Below are 17964 nucleotides of genomic sequence, written 5' to 3'. Positions count from 1 at the left end.
TATATTGAAATATATGGTTGTGCTCTTTGTTGCAATAAATATATTGATATGCTAGTATCAATATTGTATGACAGCTGCCTTGCTTTCTTGACTTTTTCTTGACTTTTTCCAATATCTTGGACCGAGGCTACTTTGTAATTCAGTCTCCATTTTTTTTTTTTTTTTAAAGAGCTCAGTCTCCATTTTTAAAGGAAGGGAATGTGCCTTCAATTGCATTTTTTCATTATTTAAAAAAAAAAAAAAAGATAATAAAACTGTCTTCATTTATAACACCTTTGCCAATTAAAAACATTAAAATGTCAAATATTGCCGTTTAGATTTTAGGAAAACAACTTTAAGCCATTAATACCATATTTTATACATGAACCATATATGAATGTATTTACCTCTTATTGCACTTAAAGTTGTTCTTAAATCCTAAACGAACAAATTAGACATATTGAGTTGATTTGATTTGTATTTTTTAGCACTTAAGTGTTTTATAACATAAATCAATTTATCTTGTTTTGTTTTGTTTTGTTTTCAGATCAAAAGAACGATTCAATCTGTGACTCAAATCCGTGATCCAATCCGAACTGTGATTTTTGTCATCCTTTGCCGTCACCGTCAGTACTTAATCTCTCCTGTCCTGTTTGTGGGGGCGCTAATCCCCTTAAATGGCAGTAAAGTAGGCAGAAGAAGAACAGTCGTCACGTTTTCACTGTCACTCAAATGCTGAATATCGAGATATATGTAAAGATGATGGAATGACTTTGAAATCAACATTACAGTTTTAAACAGTTCACTCATTGAAAATAAAAGACGCATTTACAGCCAAGCATCATGAGAGCCAGCCAAATCTTTTTTTTTTCTTTTTTTTTCCCTCCTCTCCAATTGACAGTGCTTTTTCTCCTCCATCAGAGCTCCACGGTCTAATTAAATGTATTTAGCATCATAAATATTCCATGGGGACAGGTTGACACGGTGAATTAATGTCTCCCCTCAATCCCAGAGCCTTCTCCATTGGCGGTGGAGGAGAAGTTGGCACAGTGGCAGGTAAATAAATGCTTCATACAGCATTCATGCGTTTGTTCCCAAATCAGGGCTGTTTTTACTTTCTAATGTCGTGGAAAAACAACAAAATATGATATTGATTAATTCACAAGATTTGATTAAGTTGGCGGGAGGTAAAGTGGACTTGTAAAATACTTTTTGATTAGGTAGGAAAAGTGTAGCTGGAATGCAAGTTTGAGGATTTATTTACAGTTTGGTACGGCTGCAGTTTTGCTTACCTTTTGGATCATTAGCATAAATATCAGTCCTTACAAAAGGGGGGAAAAAGAATAAATGCAAAAATTGGCAAGTATTTTCAAACAATTTTCGAATATTTCACATATTAACGATATGTTGCAGATCCTGTCCCGAGTGAATCAAGCCGTGGCCGAGAAGGCTGATAAAGTTTGAAGTTTAGGAAGATTACAGCAGTCCTTTGAGATACGAACGAGCTAGTCTACAAGTTTTGTTGTTTTTTTCAGATACGAGCTATTGTTTGGCATGAATTCTTTATCATCTGCAAAGACCGACTAATATTAATACTAATGCTAATACTACTGTGGCTTATGAGGCGCTGCGACTGCCTCATTGTACAGTACAGTATATCCATATTTCTGTATTATGCTGCCTTAAGGTGGCCATGGCACACTGTAACACACAAGAAGGAGCAGCACAATGTCCATTGACTTGCAGCAAAAATGTGGATTGTGGAATATTTATTTATTTATTTATTTATTTATTTATTTATTTATTTATTTTACATTCTATTTAATGATGCCATTATTTTTTTCTACGTTACATAGTGCTATTTGTCCTATTTAAAAACATATTGCAAACATTTTCATAATTTTTTTTCTTCTTCTTTTTTTTTTTTAGGGGATGGAACCTATTAATGGCATTTCCATTCATTTCAATGGTGAAAGAAGATTTAAGATACAGCTGTTTTCAGGTAGGAGCATGGTCACAGTATGAATGAAACTCGCAAGGCACCATTGTGGCATGGATTTGAAATATTTTGTGGCACCAGTCCTGAAACTTTTCCGACACACCTCATAGGACCCGCAGAACCTTGCTGCTGTATTCAGCAGTGTCCTCTGCTCGACAATGCGCTCACACATCCGAGCCCCCCCCCCCCCAAATAGTAAGACAGACGAGCCTTCCTTGAGGTTGGAAGTCCTTCCAAAAAATGTCACCCTTGAATTTTGACGCATTTCACAGCTAATTTGTTGCGGTTTATCATTGCGAGGACAGCAACGACAAAAACGCGTGCTAGTCTGTTAACCCGCCGTCATAAGAACGAACGCTTGCCACTGCTGAGAGAGCAAGAAAAGATACAATTAGGATCTATTAAAACTCATTTTAAACCTAGAGACATTTTTTTTTTTCAATGCTCACATTTTCCGAGACAAAAGCGCATACATCATTTTTTCTATCAGTAACACGCGTAATTGCAAATTTGCAAGTGCTAAGCTAATTTTACGACACGAGAAGGCCTGTATTCATCTCCATATTAATAGAAAACAGGATGTATAAATCCCAATTTTGCTGCCGCCAGTGTCAGTGGAGCTGTTCCTTGAGGGAGACGCCTGTCGACTCGCCGTTAAAATATTGGTCGTCTCCCCCTTGCTTCCACTCCAAAGCATCCTTTTTTTTGCGACAAAAATCAGACACTCATAATTATGAATGGCGTCCAATCTACATCACGAGGGCTTGACACCTCTAATATCCACGTATGCCAATGCGCATTGAGGTTTGCGTGGGATATGTGACGCTCTGGGATGAGTTATAGTACGAGGCGCTCGATGTAAGAGGGCCCTTGGAGTTTCATTTAGCAGTGGGGGAGGGCTGGGGGTGTGATGGGGGCTCATTTGGCTCAAAAGCACTGCCTTGAACAAGAATAGGACACAATTGGCTATTCCGGTTGAGGCCAACTGCGACGGCGTAAAATTTCCACAGTCCAGATTCTTTTAAAATTAGCATGTCATTATTTGTCGCCAACAAATTTGAGCTCCCTTATCTCAATCAAGTGTCAATCACATGAAGTACGAGGCGATGTGGCTCTCCTATAGCTAACACCCCCCCCCCCCCCCCCCCCCCCCCCCATGGTAGCTTTAGCTACATGAGGAATGCTTACCTAGTCAGCGAGCTCAGTTTCTATGGTGACAGTACAAGACCATAGCAACTGCATAGCAACCGGCATTATCGTCATAATGGGACATAGTAACTGAATAGCAACTACAGAATAAGAGTGACTAGACAAACTAAAAGTGGCGAATACGTTGTCATCATAAGGGACATAGCCACTACAAATATCGTCGCAAGGAACTTAGCAACTACATAGCAACTGACATCATCATGAGGGACATAGTAACTGCGTGGAAACTACAAAATAAGAGTGACTCGACAAACTAAGTGACTAACACAAGACCATAGCAATGCATAGCAACCGGCATTATCGTCATAAGGGACATAGTAACTGAATAGCAACTACAGAATAAGAGTGACTAGACAAGCTAAAAGTGGCGAATACGTTGTCATCATAAGGGACATAGCAACTACAAATATCGTCGCAAGGAACTTAGCAACTACATAGCAACTGACATCATCATGAGGGACATAGTAACTGCGTGGAAACTACAAAATAAGAGTCACTCGACAAACTAAGTGACAAATACAAGACCATGGCAACTGCATAGCAACTGGAAATTTCATAAGGGACATAGTAACTGCATAGCGACTACAAAATAAGAGTGATGAGAAAAACTAAAAGTGGCTATGACATTGTCATCATAAAGTGACATGGCAACCACAAATATCGTCACAAGGAAATTAGCAACTACATAGCAACTGACAACTGCATAGGAAACTATGAAATAAGAGTTACTAGACAAACTAAGAGTGGTACATTATCATCATAAAGGACATAGTAACTACAAATTTAACCAGGGAACATAAGAACTGCATAGCAACTGACAATAGAATAGAAAAAAATATAATAGAATGAATGCCTTTTATTGTCATTCTACAACAGGTATACAACGAAATTTGGAGAGCTGCTCCTTTTGGTACAAAATAAAGGCAACAAAATATGAGTAATATCATCAAAAAGGCACATAGCAACTACAAATGTCGTGGCAAGGAACTACATAGCAACTACATAGCAACTGACAATTTCATCATCATGATGGATATAGCAACTGACTAGCAACTACAAAAAAAGAGCGACTAGACAAACTAAGGGACATGAAGGACATAATACAAAACCATAACAACATAATAATGACCCAACCCAAACCAGTACAGTTCTTGTTTTTCTGATTGCATATCATCCTCCTACCCTGGAGGTGGCGCACTACTCGTACGTCTTGATTTTTCTGTCGAAACGACGCATTTTGGATTGTTCGACCTTGGCGGAGATGTGGAATCTATTAGGCGAAATTCCAGTTCCTGCTGTTCTCGCCAACTTTTGTCATTAAAAGTGGAAATGAGACCATTAAAGCACATGTCAGTCAGCGCCCCTCTATCTGTGCATGTCATTACGCCGGGGAAAGGAAGTGAGGAGTCGTTGTCAGGTCAGCCTCGACAAAGCTTCGGCGGATGTAAGGTGGCCTACGTCACCTCATTAGTAACAGCCCCAGCAGCCGTCTAATGAACTTAAGACAATGCTAATTAATGGGAGCCAACAAAGGCTTAACATTTTTCAGGCGGCGTGTATGACAGCGTTTAAGCAACCCTTAATCCGACCGCAATACGGGCGCGCCGTTTTCGAGGCGCCGCCGCCTCCCGGCGCGTGCGGCGGCGGGTCAGAGGGGGGGCAGCTTCGTCCCTCCGCTGATAGAGTCACCTGTGACAATCCTTTATGGGCTGATAAAGTAAGGGAAGTCTCTCGTGGAAGTGCGCGCTGGCTTGGCGGAGGGTCTCCCCGGGGAGCAGGTGTCAGGGTTGTCTATCAGAAGGCTGAAAAGGAGGAAAGGGACACGTTACCGGGCTCTATTGTATCCCGCTTGTCATTGACTGATCGGCTCCATTGAGCTGGCTTTCACACTGAATGAAAGCACCTGAATGGATGAAAGCGAGACGGGCTTCCCGACAAACAAGGAGCCCTGGAATATTCATGGAGGATCTGCGAGGAAAAGATTAATGTATTAGAAATTAAAATGGGGCCCGGACGTCTGATCTTGCTCCTAACACTTGGCCGGACCTGTGTCACCCGCCGCTAGCGCCTGAAGTCGGCACATGCCGCTGCCAAGGTGGAAAGGAATCATTAAGCACCCTGCCATTGTGTGAGCGGAATAATCAAACTTCGCCCCCCCCACCCCACCCCCGCCGCTGCCACCTATCCGCCCCCCCCGCTTCCACCAATTCTTTCCCACAGCACTGACAATGAATAATTCCGGAGCCATTTGCAATGTTAACGGCACCTATCTGGGCCATCCGCGCCTTTATGATAAGAGCTCCAAATATGCATTTCAACAGTCTGAACAGAAGCTGCTTCGGCGGCGTTTCAAAGGACACCTGTCAGTCATCTGAAAGAGCTGTCAGTCTCCGTCACGCAAACGGTGTCGGCCAAATGCCCCCCCCCCCAAAAGATAATCTTTACTCTACCGGTCTGCACCTCCCTCCCTCCCTCACTTCTGAGCAGTTACATTTGCAATAGACTGACAAGTGATTTACACTGGAAAACGGATTGTGTTGAAACTGAAGACCGGGGGGGCGGGGGGCTTTTTCTTTTTAGGCGGCATCAAATCAGCTATCCCAAATGTGATCTGGGCCACGCTGAATGTCATTTACGCGTGATACCGGGTGCACTAGACGGGCTGCGGGGCCCAAAGGTGATTTTCGTCCTTCCATATCTCTCCAAGCAGACCAAGAAAAAGGGGTGGGTACGGAAGCGTATTGCATTCACTTGAAAAACAAAACAAAACAGAAAAATCTCCTGTTTTTCTGACTAATGTTTTTGGGAGCTTTGTTTTATTGAGTAATTTTTTTTAATTTATTTTTGTTTTTCTGAATACTTTTTTATGTCATAAAAAAAATGTTCCAAAAAACAGAAAAAAAATGATTCCGAAAAACAAAACAAAACAAAAAAATACTCCGTAAAACAGGGGGGAAAACATTATTCAAAAAAACAGAAAAAAAATTATTCCAAAAAACAGAAAAAAAAATTACTCTGAAAAACAGAAGGCGGTGCTCTGTTTTTCGGAGTAATTTTTTTTGGACCTCTGAACTCCTGTTTCAGACCACTGACCTGTATTTATGACTGGATAGCCGAAAGCCCATAAACACCAGTGCAAGCCTTTGAAGTCACAGGGCGGCCATCTTAGTGACCACACAAACCCCCCACCCTGCCTCTGGCCTTTATACTAAGTGCCTACGAGCTGTATATGTCTCATCTGTATGTATACCGTATAGTTTATATTATATTATTATTATTTTTATTATTATATTGCTCTGTTTTTTGGTATATTTTTTTATTTTTTTTTTCTGTTTTTTTGAATAATTTTTCCCCCCCTGTTTTTTGGAGTAATTTTTTTTTTATGACAGAAAAAAATATTCAGTAAAACAGAAAAATACAAATAAAATACTAAAAAAAAAACAAGTCATTTGGAGTTCAGAGGTCCAAAAAAATTACTCTGAAAAAACAGAAGTTGGTGCTCTGTTTTTTGGAATATTTTTTTATTTTTTTGAATAATTTTTTCCCCCCTGTTTTTTGGAGTATTTTTTTTTTATGACAGAAAAAAAATATTCAGTAAAATATAAAAGTAAAAATAAAATACTAAAAAAAAAAAAAAGTCATTTGGAGTTCAGAGGTCCAAAAAAATTACTCTGAAAATAACAGAAGTTGGTGCTCTGTTTTTTGGTATATTTTTTTATTTTTTTTTCTGTTTTTTTGAATAATTTTTCCCCCCCTGTTTTTTGGAGTAATTTTTTTTTTATGACAGAAAAAAATATTCAGTAAAACTGAAAAATACAAATAAAATACTAAAAAAAAAACAAGTCATTTGGAGTTCAGAGGTCCAAAAAAATTACTCTGAAAAAACAGAAGTTGGTGCTCTGTTTTTTGGAATATTTTTTTTTATTTTTTTCTGTTTTTTTGAATAATTTTTTCCCCCCTGTTTTTCGGAGTATTTTTTTTTTATGACAGAAAAAAAATATTCAGTAAAATATAAAAGTAAAAATAAAATACTAAAAAAAAAAAAAAAACAAAGCTCACAAAAAATTGTCAGAAAAACAACAGGAGATTTTTTATTTTTTTTTTTCAAGTGAATGCAATGCGCTTCCGTAGGTGGGCAAACCGGATCTAAAAAAAATAAAAAATACATCTTTTTGAACAGGGCATCATTGTCGGTCTGCTTAGCAAAATCTCAAGGCAGAGATGCTCTGATTTGTTTATTTATTGCTTGAACAAGTTTCACTTTACGGGCACTTGGTTGGCAAGGAAGCAAGTGAAGCTTCATGTCTCCGCCCCCTCAAGAAGGCCAGTCATTTGTGAAGCACGACTACCTTGTGCGCCACCAGCTGTTGGTGGTATTTACAGCTGAGTGCAGGGGATGCGTTTGGGCTGTTGCTTGGAGGGCCGGCGCCACGTTGGGCCCATTCCCACCTCCCTTTTGGCGACTCTGTGAGGCGAGGACAGGCAGCAGTTCTCGATAGTACACCCGCACCAGAGCACAACAACAACAAGGAGCATTGTGGGAAATTGTAAGAAAAGTTAAGTATAACATGAGACTCAAATTGGGCTACAGTGGTGCCTCTAGGTACAAGTGGTCCGTCTTGCAGTTTTTACCTGGCAAGATGCAGCAACATAGTGAACAATTCTTCCAAAAAAATAATCATAATTAATCGCATGACTTCAATAGTTAACTCACAATTAATCACACAATTTATATCTGTTCTAAATGTACACTTAAAAAAATAAATAAATAAATCTAAGTCTTCATAAGCTTGTCAACATAAGTGGGGAAAAAACTAGTTAAACCAATAGAAATATGGCTGCATCTTTTTGTCATTGATACAGCAATTTCATAATTCACAAAATTGAGTTAAAGTTCAAAATGAGTGTGATATTGATTTGTGTTGAGGTCATTTTTCTGCCACTAGATGGTATAATTGCATTTGTAAGACGTTGGCGACAGCTCAGTGCAATTTTAGTTTCATAGTAACTCATTTGCTCTCAAAAACGTATAAAAATGTTTATATTTTAAATATTGCCATTAGGGGTGTGCCAAAAAATCGATTCATAAAAGAATCGAGATTCTCACTTATTAATCGAATCGATATTAATTTCTAAAAAATCAACTTTATTTAAATTAGAAATGAAGAAGAAGGGGAAAATGCAGTTGTAGCCCACATGCTGTTTTTGTGGAAAAAGGCACATACAATACAAAATTAATAAATGTTTAAAAAAAAAGACATTTTAATGTCTCTGTCATTTTGTCTTGCAAAGCAGACGGGAGTCGATCATGACAATGTTGTGCATATCAGTAAATGGAAGCAGAAATCATTTTGTCAATCAAATAATTTTGATTTGAAAATCGTTTGAATCGAGAATCGAAAATCGATTCTGAATCGAATCGTTGACCCAGTAATCGTAATCGAATCGAATCATGAGACAGTCAAAGAGTCCCGGCCCTAATTGCCATGGTCCCAAAAAACATTTATACTTTTTTTTTTTACGTAATACAGAAGGCTTTGATGCAGCCTCGGACCTGAAGCGGTCGCTTAAAGCAATGGTGGCTATTACAAAAACTGCCACCAGGTGGCAGCAGAATATGAGATCAACCAGGGCCATGTTGTAACAAGCTCTTTCCCCCAGTGTTTTCAACAGATTTGATGATGAAACTTAACTATATTCTAATGTTAATTGCTGAAAAACGTAAACAGATACAAATATACTTTTTTTCCCGATGAAAGAAGAGACTCTAATCTTTCTTTTGACAGGTTCCATGTTTTTATAGCAGTAGAACACAATATTCTGTGGGCCTTGCAAAATCAGTCAAAATCCAGTGAAAATGGGTGCGAGTGAATGAGTTAATAATTTGTCGTACTACTACTAAAGTCCTACGAAATCATCACGTAAACAAGCGCTATGATTGTGTTATACTGCTCTTGTTATACATTTATTGACTAGCAATGTCCAAAGGACATTTCTGCACTGTCCAGAAATCCAAAATTTGTCACTTGTGGGCCGACAGGTTGTCTGATAATGAACCCAGACTAATCAGATCTTCTTGTAGCTTGCGTTTAAACTCGCACTTTTTTTCCACTTGACTCCGCGTTTGTTCATAAAATGTGCGTCTGCGCGGCAAACAAGACTGCAGGGAGCAAAAAAAAAAAAAAACGAAGTCAATCTCACCGAGGACGCGCGAGCGCGCGCTGGAATAATTCAGAAGTGAATAACACGTTAAGAGTTAATCAAACGAAGTGAATAAACGAACAAAAGGGGGCTCGTTATCTTGTCTGCGCGTTTCCCCCCCGCAAATGAACGTCAATGGTTATTCGTGTACAGCAGCTGTCTTGCAAATTATTCAGCAAGTATGATTTTCGCAGTAGAAGAAGTCACCAGGAAGCCATTCACCTGAGTCACAAATGAGTATGTAATTGACTCCTTAGGGAAAATAACTCAGCCTAACTACTGGAAATAATGTGTAAATTCAATACATTTCCTAATGAGCTCATTTGAGTTTGCCGCAATTATATTTGCCAGTCTAGGTGCAGATACAATTCCACAGTAGAGTTGAGGTGAATAACCCCCCCCTGCTTCCCCCCCTCCTTTCTATTAATTAAAATTAGCATATGGGCCTGTCAACACTTCTCAGAGGCACGTTGTAACAATGCCATTTAGCCCAGCATCAAGCAATGCCAGCGCAATGAATGAATGCATTTGCGGCGGGTAAAATGCCTCCCCACCCCTAGCGACAAGGGGGCCGAAGCGGACTGGCAGTGCTGGCTCTGACGCACAAAAGAGGCTGCGTTTTAACAGCCAGGGCCTGGCCTCTGACCAGGGGCCATCCACATCAACACCGCTTACACTCCGACATACCTCCCAGCTACCGGGCCGGCCTACCAGCGCTGTTGAGCAGCCAGCGAGCGAGCGACGACGACGACAAATGAAGACCGCTGCAGTGCGAGCGTGCGTGTGTAGGCAGGAGTGAAGATATGCAAGTTGCTGCTGGGGGAAGAAAGAAATCAACATTTTACCTTCCTTTAAAAATAATAATAATAATCTAACATGACTGTTTCACTTTATCGGAACAATAGCGGAGAGTGAAGAAACAGTTGTAGCTTGACACAAAACAACTGTTAGCGTATTAGATGATAGCAGCAAACTTTAGAACAAAACAGCAGAACAAAAAAACTAATTAATTAATTAATTAATTTTGAATGGTGAAACCAAGAGAATTTCATGTTGTGTACGTAACCAAGCCACATGAGTTCGCCCTACGAAAGTCCGTTAGCTTAATGCTAACACAGCTTCGCGGTCACGCTATTTTGCTGGTTTATTTTACTATTATTTTTTTTATTGATTTTTTTTTAACAACTGTATTTTGGTCTTTCATTTATATTGGGTATAAAAATGCTTAAACAAACTCATTCAGTTTGAAATTCTGTAAATTTGAAAGAAAAACAAAACAGGAAGTGTTTCAGCATTATTTTCGTTTTTGTTGAAAATGGTGTCCACTGTAATCCTGCTGTTAATGCGCACAGAAGCGATGGCTGTCGATTGATTTTATAATGTACATTTTGGACAATATTATTGATGTATTTTGAAAGATGGAATGTCAAGTATATTAGGTTGGAAATAAAACAGGATTTATTTTTTACTATAATCACGGAGGGATTGGTACACTGTTGCACTGTTTATACAGTATTTTTTAGTTATCCATTTTGCTCTTTCTCAATATGTTAAGTGTCTAAATGTGATTTATATTTTTGTACTAGTGTACCGTATTTTTCGCACTTCAAGACGCACCTCATTATAAGGCGCAGCTTCAATGAATGACATATTTTAAAACTATTTCCATATATAAGGCGCTACAGTAGAGGCTGGGGTTACGTTACGCATCCATTAGATGGTGCTGCGCTAAAGGGAATGTCAACAAAACAGTCAGATCGGTCAGTCAAACTTTATGAATAGATTTACAAACCAGCTTTCTGACAACTCCATTCACTCCCAAAATGAATAAACAGCTGTTTTATTATTTACTCTGAGGTAAAATATTAGTATTAGCTAGCGATCCAAGATGGCGGGATCTTCTGCGCATGCGCGTCACCGATAGCATCTTGACAGCGAGACCTGTTGCGGCTCAATATTGATCCATATATTAGGCGCACTGGATTATAAAGCGCATGGTCAGTTTTTGAAAAAATTGAAGGCTCTTAGGTGCGCCTTATAGTGCGGAAAATACGATATTTTAAAAAGGTTACGTGTCGTAAATGCTATAAGAATAATGCTTAGAAAGTATTTAAATATGGTATTTCAAGAACGGAATTTCTGTGGTGGTCTGGAACATAACCACAGTGATAGATTACTCTATCTTCCTTTTTAACCAACAAATCTTCCTTGACTTAAGTGTTTTTGCTTCATCTAAACAACACCAAACCTTGAAATTAATTATTCCCCCGCACCAGCCGGGATACATCAGTAATAAACTTAAAATATCCTTATCAAAAGGTGCCAGAAATGAGGAGCCAATGAGCAAAAGCGCTGCCGCATTGTTGTCTGTCATCGTTACACCGACGCTGCCAGTGAGCGGTATTGTTGCTCAGTGGAGCACGCGAGGCTCGAGTTGCATTGTTGTGCCAGGATTTTAAAACAGGCAGAGTTATCAATCGAGCGCAGACTATCGGACTCACTCGGCTGTGCCTCTCGATACACTTCACAACCTGGCGCCGCGCAGCCAGATGTGGCCGCGCACAATCGGGCCCGCCATACCGGCAAACTCTTTGTTTTCCACAATGGATTCTACGTCTACGTCGAACGGAAAGACGACGCCATCCTTCCAACATCCAACACTATTTTTTATTTAACAAAATGTCATCACAGTTTGCTGTTATGGATATGGGAAGCCAGATTATATTAACTCATTTGCTCCCAATAACGTGTAAATACGTTTTTTTTAATGTTTTAAGTGTCCCAAAGACATATTTATACGTTTTTTGTTTTTTGTTTTTATGCTAGAGCATACAGAAGCCTCTCAACTGCAAAGAACGGTTGCAGAAATTGTAGTTATTACACAAACGGCCAGCAGGTGGCAGCAGAGCAAAGGAGAGCAACCAGGGCCATGTAGAAAAAAAGCTCAATTACTTACAATTTTAAATAGATTTGTGACAACTGATGAAACTTAGCTCTCTTCTAATGCTAATTGCTGCAAAACGGAAACAGATAGAAACATACTTTTTTTTTTTCCTGATGAAAGAAGAGACTTTAATCTTTGTTTTGGTAGGTTCCATGTTTTTATAGCAATAGAACAGAATCTTCTTTGGACCTTGCAAAATCAGTCAAAATCCAGTAAAACAGCGGAGAGCGAACGGGATTGCGAAATGTGAAAATGGCTGCGAGTGAATGAGTTAAAGACATAATTAATCCTGTGATTTGCTTATGGTGGCAGCATGGTGACAAGATTGGGGACGAGAAGGGCCTCATCTGATGTGCACACTGTGATTACCTGGAGCACAGGAGCAAAATGTAAAAGCCTTGGGCTGGATTTGATATTTCCAGCTTTCACATGTATCCCATGACCTGGACTACATCTAACAGACCTCGACTGGAGGTCATGAGGAATCAGAGGCAAGCATGGGGGGGGTTAGAAGGGGTATTTCCTCCTCTTTTATTTACCTGAGTCTCTTGAGATGGATGGCCAAACCCCCACGCAGACGCGCACACACCATCCAGCCCTCATTAAGACGCCATTACCACTCCCACCTCGGCACTAAAAGAACTGCGACTAACTTTTTCTCTGTCAGGGCGGCTATTAAAAGATTACATATTCACAATTCTGTGAACGGGGCCTTAATGAGGATGAAGAGGGACTGCTGCAGTTTGTCTCCGCTCCGTTGTGAAAAACGACATGGCAATATGGTGTGGATGAAAAGTGAGCTAACCGATCACCGGGAAAAGGACAATGATATACTTTACCAACAAAAGATGAATACTTCTTTTGTCGATGCTAATCTTCTGCGGACCTCCAATTCAACAAATATTCTATAAACATTTTTTTTTCTGATATTTTTTATGCCTTTTTTTTTTTTTTTTTTTTTTTTTTAAAGAGAGAGCTCAGAATTGTTCATTCGGTAGTCTTATCGATTCGACATCATTTTTTTTTTTTTTTTTTTAATGTGTATGTGTGCGTTTGTGTGCGCGCGTGCGTGTGCGGGTACGTGTAAATACGTGTAAATTTATACTCAATAATTCACCTAAAACCTAATAAAAATCCCATTACGCTTCACCTTAACCGGATACTTCAGAGTCTCGCCAGAGTCGTGAAGGTCAGAAGGCCAGGAGACCAGAGGAAAGGTCAAAGAAAAGAAAGATAAATTACAAGTAAAATCCAACACCAACTAAACACTTTATGCACTTCCTTTCCTACACGTTTTTCAAGCGGTTCAGTAAATGGATGGATGGATGGAAATTATTTTGGTATTTATATATTGTTAAATGTTAACTTGTACTAGGATACCTACTAAAATTGGCTAAGATTTTGGAGGATAGTTTTAGCCCCACAGCTGAGATTTTTTTGAAATGATGGGATCCACATATTCTTAACTCATTGACTGCCATTGACGGGAAAAGACGTCAAATAATGCATTTTTGCTGGGCTGGCAGTGAATGTGTTAAACACAATGTGCCAATATATTTTGTGATTATATTGCAACATCCTTTTTTTCCTTTTTTCTTTTTTAAGGCAAATTTTGCTTAAAAATCCATCAATTTTGGTTACATCTCATCTTAACTCATTGACTGCCATTGACGGAAAAAGACGTCAAATAAGGCATTTTTGCTGGGCTGGCAGTGAATATGTTAACCAAGCCAATAAAAACAACAACAAAAACTCAATGGACAAAAAAAAATGGATCCACCCAAACATGTAAACAAGACATTGCACAAGAAACAAAAGAACAAACCAAATGCATGATCAATATTCATATGAGGGGGAAGGCGCTAAACTGCCCAATGAAGTGAATAAAAAGATCATCTCATTAATCCTTTTTACTGCAACGCACTTTAAAATCGGCACACATTCCTGCTCCGAGCTTTCAACGAGCGTTCCAGAACATTCCTCCAAACATGTTTTTGTGTGTGTGGAGTAATGCGCCCGCAAATTCCTCTTATCCCTTCCAGCACAAAAGAGCCATGCGGCAGCAGGCTGCCACTAGCTGCTTCAATCAAGTGTGTTACATTGTACACCCATGGGCAACAAGGCGACTTGTATTTTAATTAATAATGTAATACCCCCGACTCAAAGGCATGGCCCTTGGCATTGCTTTGTTTTTTTTCTTTCTTTCTTTCTTTCTTTCTTTCTAAATACTCTCAAGATCCCATTCAAGATGCTGTAAGCAGTTTCCTATACAACTCATGGGAATAGATTTACTATAAATGCAATATAATGAGAATCAATAGTGGAACGAAATATGCCTTCACAACGATAATAATGTTGTGTATTGACGGACACGACTGTAGTGATAAATCAACATACCCATGAGAGCGATCAAAACAGAACCTGATAACCTGCGCCAAGCACAAACTCAACGAGAACAAGTGGTTATGCTGATAATTGATGTTATGGAAAGCAATTTCCATAAAACTTTGTCACGGTGAGAAACCCATAAAGTGGCATGAATGGAAAATCCAACCCAGCCTTTAAACGGTCGCCTGCCATGAACTAGGAAGTTGTTTATGGAAATCCCATGCACAAAATATAATTCTGATATAATGGTAATGACCAATACCTAATGCGCTAAGCCTATTATTAAAAGTGAATTTTGCTGTTTGCCAAACTTATTTTGCAATTGTATCACAGTTTAGAATGTTAGCAACAAGCTGCCCCTGTTTATAATTGCTCTTAGATACCACAAGATGGCAGCAAAACACGACTGTCACTGACTATTTTTTTCCTCCAATTCAACACAGTTCTTTGGCATGATTTTTATTTTTTTTTGCTTTGACTTGAAAGCAAAAACTTCACATTCAGATTCAAACGCTGCTCGTGTCAATGACTTCAACTAACTTCACGACAGGCAACAGTTTGGCAGATCTTGAACAGTTCTTTAAAAGAAATAGGCAGATGTTTACTGTCAGACTAAAACAAAGTGAATTACACATCATTTAGCCCTTTTATTTTTGCATATTTTAGTAGCATGTTATAGCTAGGTATCAAAATGCAACTAGACAAAGTGCAATTTCTGGAGAAATTGCGTGGGAATGCTGAAAGCTGAATGCTAATAAACGCTGGATGCATGTGGAATGCTTATGAAGTCAATTGAAAGATAAACTATGTGAAAATTACAAATGATTAATTTAGGGCTGGGAATCTTTGACTGTCTCACGATTCGATTCGATTACGATTTCTGGGTCTACGACTCGATTCAGAATCGATTCTCGATTCAAACGATTTTCGATTCAAAATTATTTGATTGACAAATGATTTCTGCTTCAATTTACAGATATGCACAACATTGTCATGATCGACTCCAGTCTGCTTTGCGAGACAAAATGACAAATAGAAACATTAAAGTGTCTTTTTTTTTGTTTAAACATTTATTAATTTTGTATTGCAAGTGCCTTTTTTCCACAAAAACAGCATGTGGGCTACAACTGCCTTTTCCCCTTCTTCTTCATTTCTAATTTAAATAAAATCGATTTTTGGATATTAATATCGATTCGATTAATAAATGAGAATCTCGATTCTTTTATGAATCGATTTTTTGCCACACCCCTAGATTAATTGTAGTTGAATGATAAATGAATACAAAAAAAAAAAAAAAAACTTGAACTGCAATCTGTCTAAAGCGGGATTTGAACCATCGCCTCCTGTTTGCCGCTCAAAGCTCCGCCTCACTGGGCTATTGCTGCCATATAAGAATCTGTGATATTGTATGTACTAGTCGTGAATATTGTTATATGAAGCTGAAAAAGCTCGCGTTGAATTTGAATTTTAAATATACAACGGAATACTATTGAAAAAAAAAATTAACAATGACGAAGGACACCGAAAATAAAGGCTGTGAAATAATTTGGCAATGATTATTATTTAAAATTGCAATTGTGGGAATATTTTCTCAACATAATTTAAAAATAAAAAAATACATTATGATTAGCAAAAAAATATATATATATATATTTACGAGCATTAGAAAAGAGTGGAGGAATACAGGGGGAAAAAAATGTTCCATCTAAAGAGTACATGGTGTGAATGAAAGTTAATGTTAAGGGCTATGAAGAGGGAGACATGGCCCCTAGGTGCAATGTTGTGAGGAATAACGAGCACAGTGAAGGGTGAACGCACGCTTCTTTGGAGATCCTGCACCCGAAAGGAGCCTTAGGGGGCTCAAGGGCTTGTGGGATGCGGGGCTGTGCTCAACCTTTATCTGCAGCCACACACACACGCACACGCGCACACACAAGGACAATGGCGAATGATGGCACGTTTACAGTATGCCCTGAGAAGTAGTGACTCATTTGCTCACACATAATAAAGATATGAACTGAACACATAAAAATAAATGACTCTCAAACTTGCTTTTTTTTTATTTTTATTTTTTTTTATACAGGATGGGTCAGTCATGTTTTTAAACAACATTAATAAATCCATCCATCCATCCATTTTTTTGACCGCTTATTCCTCACAAGGGTCGCGGGGGCTGCTGGCGCCTATCTCAGCTGGCTCTGGGCGGAAGGCGGGGGACACCCTGGACTGGTTGCCGACCAATCGCAGCATTAATAAATCTTTTATAATAATAATACATTATTTAGTCTAAGTAAATAAAATGTGTTGCAAACTCAACCTTTTTATTTTGTGAATTTTTCATTTGGAAATAAAAACGTTCTTATTCATCACAAATGTTTTGTTTTGTTTTTAATGGAAACAAACATTTTAATTAGCGACACATGCGCACGGCCGCTGGTAAATCCAAAGTGATTACTCCTGCCCTGGGAGAAAGGCTGTCTCGTTGCGCTCTGTCAAAAGGTCAATTATGGCCCCAAACCGGCATGCAGTGACAGTGACCTGGAAGCGCTACTGATGACCCCACGTCCAGGGGCCCAAAAGAGTTGATCATCTAACATGCAGGCTGCCCGGAGCCATGGAAATCTGACATTTGTCTTTATTCAAATGAACACAAACAATATGCATCTCATGCCTCGGCCTAACCTGTGCCAAATTCAAACCCGCATTGTCCGCCTCCTCGCCTTTCGCCGACCGGTACGGCCGGGTCGGACCGACCGTCATTGCGGTTCTGCGCCCGTCAACTTTATTCATTCAACAGCTGAATCAAAAAGTCTTAATAATAAATAGACTTAAGTGCAATTTCTGGAGAAATTGCGTGGGAATGCTGAAAGCTGAATGCTAAGATTTGAACGCATGTGGAATACTTATTGAAGTAAATTGAGAGATAAATTCTGAAATTATGACCTCCTGCTTACTGGACAATGCACTTTACTAACTGTGCTGCCAAGCAGTGTAAGACACCTGGTAATGATGGTAAGTTAGATGTACGGAAGTGGGCGTGGAAAGTGATACTTAGAAAAAGTTCAATGTCTGTGCCATTGAAAATGAATGGGAAAAAGATTGATATTAAATGTTTAATTGTGCAAATACTGTAAGTAATGTGGAACCAGACGATATATATACCCCAGGAGGCATGAATTTTTTGAAGCTACTTGAAATTTGAACAGTGTAAATTGGAAGTATTATGTGGGAGTAGTTACACGGC

At 39.0% G+C, this 17964-nt stretch overlaps 1 protein-coding gene across 1 annotated transcript in view; it reads left to right on the top strand.

The window, feature by feature from the left end:
- The first annotated feature begins 1921 nt into the window (after positions 1–1921).
- galnt5 (polypeptide N-acetylgalactosaminyltransferase 5) overlaps positions 1922–17964 on the top strand; it is a 36608-nt gene continuing 20565 nt past the window's right edge. The window contains exon 1 of the mRNA XM_077537084.1: positions 1922–1981. The gene's annotated coding sequence lies outside the window, so the exon portion shown is untranslated. The remainder of the gene's footprint in view (positions 1982–17964) is intronic.

This window comes from Festucalex cinctus, chromosome 11, assembly GCF_051991245.1.
Source record: "Festucalex cinctus isolate MCC-2025b chromosome 11, RoL_Fcin_1.0, whole genome shotgun sequence".
NCBI lineage: Eukaryota > Metazoa > Chordata > Actinopteri > Syngnathiformes > Syngnathidae > Festucalex > Festucalex cinctus.
Note: the sequence above shows the minus strand (reverse complement) of the source record. Positions and strands in the feature narration are given on the sequence as shown.